Source organism: Neolamprologus multifasciatus, chromosome 10, assembly GCF_963576455.1.
Source record: "Neolamprologus multifasciatus chromosome 10, fNeoMul1.2, whole genome shotgun sequence".
Classification (NCBI taxonomy): domain Eukaryota; kingdom Metazoa; phylum Chordata; class Actinopteri; order Cichliformes; family Cichlidae; genus Neolamprologus; species Neolamprologus multifasciatus.
Genome location: NC_140448.1, coordinates 18,542,595 through 18,553,099, shown reverse-complemented (window position 1 = coordinate 18,553,099; position 10,505 = coordinate 18,542,595). Strand labels below are relative to the sequence as shown.

At 44.5% G+C, this 10,505-nt stretch overlaps 1 pseudogene; it reads left to right on the top strand.

The window, feature by feature from the left end:
- The first annotated feature begins 7,349 nt into the window (after positions 1 to 7,349).
- LOC146510059 (claudin-4-like) lies at positions 7,350 to 9,571 on the top strand (annotated as a pseudogene).
- The last annotated feature ends 934 nt before the right edge of the window (positions 9,572 to 10,505 follow it).

Below are 10,505 nucleotides of genomic sequence, written 5' to 3'. Positions count from 1 at the left end.
TTGTTTTGTCAGGGTTCCTGGGTCATCGACCCAGTGCTTTCAGTTTTGTTCATGTTCAGTTTATTTTGCCACTGCCTGTTTCACTTCCTGTTTGTTCCTGTGTCAGCTCGTTTCGTGCCATTAGCCAGATTATGTTCAGCTGTGTACTCACCGGTCTCTCATTATCATCCTCATCAGTCTGTGTATTTAAGTCTTCTGTTTCTACTCGTTCTTTGTCGTGTCATTGATGTTATGTCGTCGTTTCCGCCAGCCAGCCACTCAGTCCGTTCGTCCTTCCTTCATTCATTCATTCATTCATTCATTCATTCATTCAGTCAGTCAGTCAGTCGTCCAGCCAGCCAGCCAGCCATTTCCTACCTCTGTTCTGTTTGCTCACGCCATCACAATAAACACCAGTCTTCACCTACCTGTGAGTCCTGCGTTTGGGTTCCTTCTTCCTCGCCTCAGCAACCCCTGACAGAATGACACGACCCGTGCCACGAAGACACGATTGGAACCCAGCGGACTCGGACCTCTACGAGCGGCAGGAGGCAGCGCTTTCCCGTTGGGCAGAGGAGCTCAGGGGAAAACAGCGGCTCTTCGCGGAGAGAGAGCACGTCTTCGAGGGGACTCGCCTGGCTCTGGGCGGGCCTCGGAGACGCCGCGTTCCCCCACCTGCTGCCTCACCTGCCCCGGAGCATTTGCCGCGGAGAGCGGACGTTTCATGCCGCGTTTCGGCCGCTCCCTCTCTCGCCGCTCCGCTCCTCGTTCACACACCCGCCGCCTCATTCGCCGGACCTCCACCTTCGCCACGGCACCGCGGCTACGCCTCCCACCTCGGCTCAATGGAGGCTACCGCGCCAGAGGCTCAGTGGTTTACCCCGCCCGCTTCCTCTTCCCGGAGAAAGCGGCGCACACGCCGTCAGGAATTGGGCTATTTTCAACAACTCCCAGTGGTGAGTTCCACTAACTGTTTTCCACATCCGTCATCTGATTATTCACATAAAACACATAATAGATCCACCACCGATTCATGGGAAGTTTCCCTCCTGGATGATGTAGACTGGGAAGATTTTTTTTTTCTGCTCTGCTCCCGCAAAGACTGTAAATCGTGGTGGCAGAAAAAACAGACCTATCCCTGATAAACCTGCCAGTAGCACACCAGCACACACCCGGTCACTATTTCCACACCCATCACTCAGCCATTTCCCACCAGCACGGCAGCCCAGGTTCGGCCTTCCTCCTCAGCCATTTCACCACCTCAGATGACTAGGGCCCGGCCTACACCCACACCAGTGCCAGCTCCCAGGGGGAGGGCAGCTGCGACGCAGCCTACCTCCACATCCGCTCTTGTTTCCCGGGTGGGGGTGACTGGTGTCCAGCCACCTCCCGTGCCTGTCCCAGCGCCCAGGCGGAGGGCAGCCTCAATCCAGCCTGGCCTCCCTAGAGGCTTGGAAGAGCTAACCGGTCCACCTGCTACTTCACCTCTTCATCCACCTCCTGATCCAGCTTTTCACGCCCTTGCATTATCCCTAATTAGATTAGCTGACCTGTCCCCTGCTCAAGCACCAGCTTTACTAGCCCAGGCTGTAGCTCTATCTCCTTCGCTAGCTCAGTCTGTAGCTCATCCATTAGCCTCCTCAGTCCAGTCAGTTCCCTCACCTGCTGTTCAGCTCCCACTCCAGTCAGTTCCCTCACCTGCTGTTCAGCTCCCACTCCAGTCAGTTCCCTCACCTGCTGTTCAGCTCCCACTCCAGTCAGTTCCCTCACCTGCTGTTCAGCTCCCACTCCAGTCTTCTCCCGTCCTCCAGTCTGTCCAGTCTGTAGTCCAGTCAGTCCAGTCGTCCCCTGTAGCTCAGTGTCCTGTTCTCCAGTCGCCTCCCGTCCAGTCAGTCCAGTCGCCTCCCGTCCAGTCACTCATCCACCACCCTGTTCAGTTCCCAGACCTGCAGCCACAGCACCCAGAGCCAGCTGTGAGCCCTCCTGCTCTCCAGCCAGGGGCCTCCGCGCCCGCTGGCCCGGCCGCTCTCCAGCCAGGGGCCTCCGCGCCCGCTGGCCCGGCCGCTCTCCAGCCAGGGGCCTCCGCGCCCGCTGGCCCGGCCGCTCTCCAGCCAGGGGCCTCCGCGCCCGCTGGCCCTAAAGCTGTGGCTCCGTCACCCCCGGCTCCCGTGCCGTCGCCTGGGCCAGCCTCAGACTCAGCTTCGGCTTCTGCTTCGCCTGGGCCAGCCTCAGACTCAGCTTCGGCTTCCGCTTCGCCTGGGCCAGCCTCAGACTCAGCTTCGGCTTCCGCTTCGCCTGGGCCAGCCTCAGACTCAGCTTCGGCTTCCGCTTCGCCTGGTCCAGCCTCAGACTCAGCTTCGGCTTCCGCTTCGCCTGGTCCAGACCCAGCCTCAGCTTCGGCTTCCGCTTCGCCTGGTCCAGACCCAGCCTCAGCTTCAGCGTCTGCTTCGCCTGGTCCAGACAGCCTCAGCTTCAGCTTCTGCTTCGCCTGGTCCTGTGGCTGCCGCGCCGTCGCCCCAGCCACGTCCTGGACGTCTTCGCTGGCGCGGCCGCCCACCGGACCAGCTCAGCGGCCACCGCCGCCTTCCTCGCGGCCGCCCACCGGACCAGCTCAGCGGCCACCGCCGCCTTCCTCGCGGCCGCCCACCGGACCAGCTCAGCGGCCGCCGCCGCCTTCCTCGCGGCCGCCCACCGAACCAGCTCAGCGGCCGCCGCCGTCTTCCTCGCGGCCGCCGCCGTCTTCCTCGCGGCCGCCCACCGGACCAGCTCAGCGGCCGCCGCCGTCTTCCTCGCGGCCGCCCACCTGAGCTGTCTCGTCTCGGCCGCCCACCTGAACAGTTTCTGTTTTGGACTCCGTCCCTCCGTCCTGGGCCCCCTCCGCCCGCCCTGTTCTGGTTTTCCTTTCTTTTTGGCCATCGGGTGCCGGCCTTTGGAGGGGGGGGGGGGTACTGTCACCAAGGCAGATACTATATAATTCAGGCAGATGCAGGGGGGCAGAGGGGGCTTGAGCACCTGCTTCTTTCCTCTTAGGTGCCCAAGAGGCTATTTAAAAAAAAAAAAAAGAAATGTGTGTGTGCGTGTGGAGTCCTGCCTGTGCCCCTCAACAATAACATTTAACTATTAATCACAATTTTGCTAAATAAGGATCTGGCTTGCATCAGTCACATGATAGCAATCAACCAATTCTCACCCTTGACGGCAGAGCGAACTTGCAAAGAACACGTGCATCTTTTGCTGCCTGCAATGCAGACTGTTGCAACAAAAAACAGTAAATGGGGTGTACAGCGTACACTATAGTCTGTTGCATACAGGAGTATTAGGTTATTATGTACACTTTGGTAAATTGTCTGGTGACAACTGACGAATTGAAGCAAATGGGCGTGCTGTGTGTGCAGCGCAACAAACATTATCTGTTCTTTTAATAACTGCATGCGTATGCTGGTCATTAGCTGGTAGCTAACTGGGTAAGGGTGTCATGGGTCTGTAGCTCTTTCCACTGTTTTAGGGAACATATTTCATTGTAAAGTAAGTTACAGGGCTTTTCACTGCCTTTCTGGAGGGCTTATATTTCACTAAAAGCTATCTAATATGCATATCCACATAATTATGAATGATTAAAATGACCATATTCAAAAACCCACTATATTTTAAAGAAAATAATTTAAAAAACAGATTATATTAGATTTATATTTCACATATGACAAAATGCTGATTTTACAGCAGCAAATTTATTGTATCTCTACAGTTTAAACATTTAAAAAGCTTTCTGCCTGCACAGAGTGGATATTCAAACAAATTGAATTGTCGTAAATACATTATTTTATATTTATTACTTTATTTTTTATTTTAACGACTTTATTATTAAAGCACTATGAATACATATTAAGCAAAGGATTCTGGATCAGCACCATGATGCAAACTTGTGGCCGTAGTATATACAGTATTCTGCAGAAGGTATCAAATGTCACTGTATGTGTATGTGCGCGTGTGTGTTTTATGTGTATAGGTTTTCTTTAAATTTTTACTGATGATATAACATTATCCAGACATGCCCTGTAAGGTCATGAGGAGAAAACTGTGACAAAAGGAGCTGTGTGAGGCAGTGGATTAAAAAGAGTACAATAACACATGTACTGGTTGTTGCATTGCAGAGGTATTCAAGTATGAAAACAATAATAAAAACAATATTTTGGTTCTTTAGCCTTTTTCTATTATTACTTTATTATGGATTAGATGCAAGAGTTATTAAGTGTGGATGATTAAATAATAGATTGATGCAATTGCAAATTGTGCATTGTTCTCAGATGGACAGCAAGTGGAGAATGATAGATCAGATGAGGAAACAGAAGGAGCAAGATGGTAAATGGACTTGTTCTTATATAGCGCTTTTCTACTCTCACTGAGCACTCAAAGCGCTTTATACCATTCGTGCATTCACCCAATCATACCCATTCACACAAGCACTTTATCTAAGGTTTTATTTTAGTGCTTCTATCTAACATTCACTTACATTCACACTCCGATCGATGCATCGGAGGGTAACATGGGGTTAGTATCTTACCCATGTCTGGGATCAAACCACCAACCTTCCGGTGAGTAAGTGACCCGCTCTACCTCTATGGTTCCAAGCACTGTCACCAATCTTTGCATTTTATCTCATAACACTTGTTTAATCAGATACTATCTCAACCAACTGAACAACACACTAGTTAATTTAGGGTATTTTCAAATGAAAATATCACTTGCATTTAAAGTAAAATAGCTTCAGTATAAATTAATTTACCTAAACGTGACCACACGTTAGTGGGTATCGCACATAGATGCCAATGGGACTTAATGGTCTTTAAGTGATGAAATGAAGGGATTGTGTTAAAAAATGCTTTAGTGCGTCACATTTTTATGCAATCTCTTTGTTCAACCCACTGAAAGTTTGCAGTTCAACTACATCTGAGTTATTTCATTTAGAATTGCGGTAATGCACAGAACCAAAATTAGAAAAAATTTGTCTCTGTCCAAATATTTATGGACCTAGCTGTGTATGTACCAGGTAAGTCACCTGGTAAAGTAAAAACTCCAATAACATATTTGGATGATGTCTTTATATGTTTTTCTATTAGAAAAAATAGTATAGTACAGTAAGTGAAGAAAAAGAGGAGGTTTATATTTTAAGTTTTTAGGCATAATTCTAGATTCACATGTACGAGTGAAGTACATAACGATGATTTCAAAGACTGTTAAGGCTAATCTGAATAGCTTTTAGTTAATTCAACACCCACATTAGCAGCTCAGTTATTCATGCATCGTATTATTTTATGTATATGTGACAGTTTGGTTACAAGCATCACCTTATACTGTATAATTAAGCATCTGATACAATCATTCTCTGGAAATAATGTATAAAAAGCCAGTTTATTAGCATCATTGCTATATTAAAAATATATATACAACTTGCACTTACAATTTGCAAAGTACCACATCACACATCTCTTTCTCTGTGCATCCCCTCTGTACAATATGACGAAATACAGGGCCTTGCAAAAGTATTCGGCCCCCTTGAACTTTTCCACATTTTGTCACATTACAGCCACAAACATGAATCAATTTTATTGGAATTCCACGTGAAAGACCAATACAAAGTCGTGTACACGTGAGAAGTGGAACGAAAATCATACATGATTCCAAACATTTTTTACAAATAAATAACTGAAAAGTGGGGTGTGTGTAATTATTCAGGCCCCTGAATCAATACTTTGTAGAACCAACATTTGCTGCAACTACAGAGTATGTTTCTAGCAGCTTTTCACATCTAGCAACTGAAATCCTTGCCAATTCTTCTTTGCAAAACAGTGTTTGTGAACAGCAGTTTTCAGATCTTGCCACAGATTCTCGATTGGATTTAGATCTGGACTTTGACTGGATGTTCTTTCTTGGTTTTTTGCATGTCAATGTGAAAGTTCCTTTGCATGTGGCCTCTGCATGTTTGGTTGTTTTCTTATTTTATTATCATTGTGAAGCCCTTTGCACGTTTTTTTAAATGCTATTTTCTCACTCTGAAAGTACAAACTGGTTTTGTGTCTGCATTTGGTTTGCTTTTTTCTATACAACAAGAGAAATAGTAATGTAACTTTGCAATGCTTGAATTTATGTATTCTAATTTTAAAATAATCACAGTATATATACATTAGTGATGTGATTTCTGGCTCCTTTTAGAGAACCGGCTCTTTCAGCTCGGCTCACTAAAAAGAGCCGGCTCTTTCAGCTCCCAACCGGCTCTTCAGGTTGTTTTGTTGAATTAATTAATTTGTCATTAACAACAATATGAAATTATGCACAAAAGGACTTATTAATGTAAAAAAACAAGTGGTTTTATTTATATATGTTTATATATAAATATATAAGGTGGCCCCTAGAGACAAAGTATGTACAAACTCCAAAATACATTTCTAGCGTTAACTGAACTTCCAAAACAGAGCTACCTAGATCACTTAAATTACACAATTGAAAGCATATGTGTATTCTTTGTGTATTTATACAGAAGCAATCATATATATTCAAATAATTTAATACAATGTTCATTTACCTGTCACTACCACACACCAAATCCGGTCATTGGTACTTCCTGGCTTGTGTAGCCACTAGGTAACAACAGCTCAACACTGCCCCTAGCATCGTGGGGCACTTCTGTTGTGTTTTAAACGTGCTTTGGAGTTTTTACGTGTTTTAGAGTTTGTACGTGCTTCGGGGTTTGTTTGTGCTTCGGAGTCTGTACGTGTTTTGGAGTTCGTACGTGTTTTGCCTCTTGGGGCCACCGTAAATATACTTTTATTTATTCACGCCACATAAAATGTAATAAATCAAATATGAAAAAATGTGAAAACAAAAAGAAGACGCACATTCTCTGTCATATGGGTCTGCATGAATAAACTTTCTGAATCCTTTATCATCCGCAACTGAGAATAGTTGTGGATGATTACTATACCTTTCTAATGTGTTGTTGTTGTCCCTGGCTCTCTTTCTCTCTCTTTCCCTCCCGCTCTGTTCCTGTGCTACTGCGAGTGTAACTACCGCCCCTCCCCCCCCTTCCCAGCGCAAAGCACAAGACTTGTGTGCAGAGTGAAGTGGAAAAAAAGTGCGAGAGAGAGGGTGAGAGAAAGAAAAAAAAAAAACTCACGTCATTCACCTCAAAGAGTTGGCTCTAAGAGCCGTTTCATTCGCGACTGACACATCACTATGTACTATGTACATACCACAATATTCCACCTGTTCACATGCACTAAATATATTATATACTGAGAATATTTATGTGTTAAATGGTATTTGATTAATATGAAATATTGTAAAAAAGGCAAAACAATATAATGCAACATATATTTGAGCAGCAGTGTGATGTGATGAGTTTAATAACAATTATAATAACACACATTATTCAAAGCATTTTCAAAAACAGAGTTTTTAAAATTGATTTTGTCAAAATCTGACAAAATTCTGTTCTCTGTTCTTTCCCTTCGAGGTACAAATATCATCTGACAATGCAAATTTTAGTTTTTGCTGCATTATTGAGTTTCAATTCCCCTTTTTGATTTTATTGCTCTGACTCCTCTGTGTTTTCTTGTTTCTGTTCCTTCTGCCTTGTCTATGTGCCAGAGTGCACTGGCATTTTTGGATCCCTAATAATGACTTAGACACCTTTGTTGCTATGTATTTATGTAAGTGACTGATACTGCTGCTTTTCTGTGGTGTTTCGGGTGTATTTTGTGGTTGTGTCCTGGTGTTTTATATGCAGTACAGACCACAATAGAAGGAAATAAAGTGCTCGAACTATTTACATTTTTAAAGAACATACAGATTGTTTTTGTGCACTTTTATGCTACTATATGAATTTTTTCTCTTCATCTTGGAGACTCTGAATTCTCTTCAGAACCACTAGGCAACAGTAGAAATTCTAAGCTCCAGTGCTGCAGAGGTTTGTGGCAGTTAATAAAAGGCTGTTGGGGCGTGAAATACCACCTCTCTGGTGGGGACGGAGCCTGAGCTAGTGCATGAAGAGGCACTGGTGACACCTTAAAGCATAGCTCAAGCTCTGGTACCAGTATCCTGGAGAGGGATTGGACTCTATTCCAATCTCGAATTGCCCTTGGTAAGAGGTGGCTGTCATAGAAAGGTATTCTTAAATCACCTCATCTTGCTGTCTTTTCGTTGGAGTTTTTAATTGGCAGACAAGGGGGATTCTTTTCTGTGCCTTCAGGCTGGTCAGTGGGCCCTGACTGTCATATGCGGTTATGTACACATCCTTCTTGGAGTCACTAGGTGCAGTGCTTGAGTGTACTCCATTTGGTGACTCTGCTATCCTACTTGGAAAATTCACAGATCCCGTGGGCATTTACAGAGAGACCAGGATTGGTGCAAAGTGAATGAATAAAATGTTACAGTTATAGTTTTCAAGGAAGAGATGGCAGCATGGATGTTCTTTTCTAAATCCGGCCACTATGGAATTCCCTGCCTGAGCATCTCAAATGGGCAAACTCTGTAACCTCTTTAAAATATCTTCCTAAAACTTCCCATTTGGCTTCTCATAACCACTAATGCCTTTTAATGTCCTGGATTGTATATATCTGTGTGTATCTAGTGGTTTTTAACTTGTTCAATTGTATTTATCTAAAAAAGGTTGTATTTGTTTGTTTTATCATTGTTCATTGCTTTGTACTACACAGTCTTCAGACTCAAACAACATTAAGCTGGTTTGGGATGAAGTGGACAGAAGAGTGAAAGCAACACAACCTTTAAGTACCACACATTCATGGGAACTTCTGCAACAGAGTTTCAGAAAATATGACTAGTATGTGAGGAATGCACTTTCCACTTCCACTCTAAGTTACTGAGCAGCAGTTTTGTCAAATATAAATTACGGCAGCTCGCAAGAAGACACTTTCCTCTTTGAAGAGATTTACAGAACTTCACCATGAGAGCAGACTGTAGGCAGCGTCTGGGTTTGACCTTGGCTATCATCGGCTTTCTGGGGACCATCACCACCTGTGCTCTCCCCTCATGGAAAGTCACAGCCTTCATTGGTTCCAACAACATCACTGCTGAGTTAATCTTTGAGGGCTTGTGGATGTACTGCGTGGTTCAGAGTACAGGCCAGATAAAATGTCCACAGTTCTGTACTCACATTACCTCAAGACTTGCGGACTGCTAGAGCACTTGTCGTGATCTCCATCATCATCGGGTTCTTTGCAGTCTTGCTTGGTGTCATTGGAAATAAGTCCGTCAAGTAACTGCAGGACAAAAAGCAAAAGAGCAAAGTATATAGCTATAGCTTCTGGAGTTGTCTTCATCATTGCAGGCATCTTCGTGCTTATAGCAGTTTGCTGGAGTGCTAACACCATCATGAATAATTTTTACAAACCTTTCATGAAGATGGAGCTTGGAACCTCGCTCTACATTGGCTGGACATCTGCAGGACTCCTGTGCCTGGGAGGAGGCATCCTGTGCAGCTCCTGTCCTCCAAAGGGTGAAACTAAATGTGAGGTCACGTACTCTAAAGCTCACTTCTATGGAGGACCACAAGAGCCCCATGCATCGAAATAAAGAATTCTGTATTGAAATAATGAATTGTAGAAAAAATTCTCCATTTGTAAATTCATTTTTGAATTCCAATTTAATAAACTTCATTTCAAAAAACATTTTTGAATTCCAATTTAATAAACTACATTTCAAAATCCATGCCTTGTTTTTTTTTAATTTTTGCAGGAGCAGGAGGACAAGAGAGACCGGAGAGGGAGACTGTAGTTTCACATGAGAGTGTGGAACTGCAGACTTAACCCTTTGGCTGCTAATTTTGAGTTACTGATTTTTACATGAAGGAAACTGTGTTTTAGTGGCTTTGTTTTGATTAGGGTATTATATTGCATGGTTGGGAAAGGCAAAGGAGGGGACTGCCGCTCTCAGTGTGGAGGTTTCTGAAAAAGACGAAGATGTAAATGCCATACTTTTTCAGAAAAGGAGGGAGACATTAATAAGTGTTATAAAGTTATAAAGTGTAGTATTAAGTGGACACAGCCCTGAAAATAAAGGGGAGTAGAAAGCTGCAGACTCTTTAAACCACTTAAACCATTTTCTGTGGAAAGTTACTGGAATGCTGTTGTTTAGACTAGAATGAGAGAGCTTCTGTAATAAAACTGTTAGGGGCACACCACCATTTTGAGATCCGCGGCAGCGTGTCATGCAGGACGCATCTCCCTTCTAGAAGTAATAAATGGTCTACTGAGCAGTGTTTTGTTGTTTTGTCTTCTATCGGATGCCTCTGAGGAATCAGAAGAACTCGATGAAGTGTTGATATTTACAGTGGCTATTGTACTTTTCTGTGCCTTAAGTCCTGTACACCTGTGGTAGTAAGGTTTTGACTTATTTCTTCACTTTTATGGGGTAGCTAATTTCAGTGTGTTGACTCATGAATTCCTCTTGTGTGCGCTGCTACAGTCCTCCACTCATAACAGTGCTCTGTGTTTCGATCCCCTCTGCTAGGG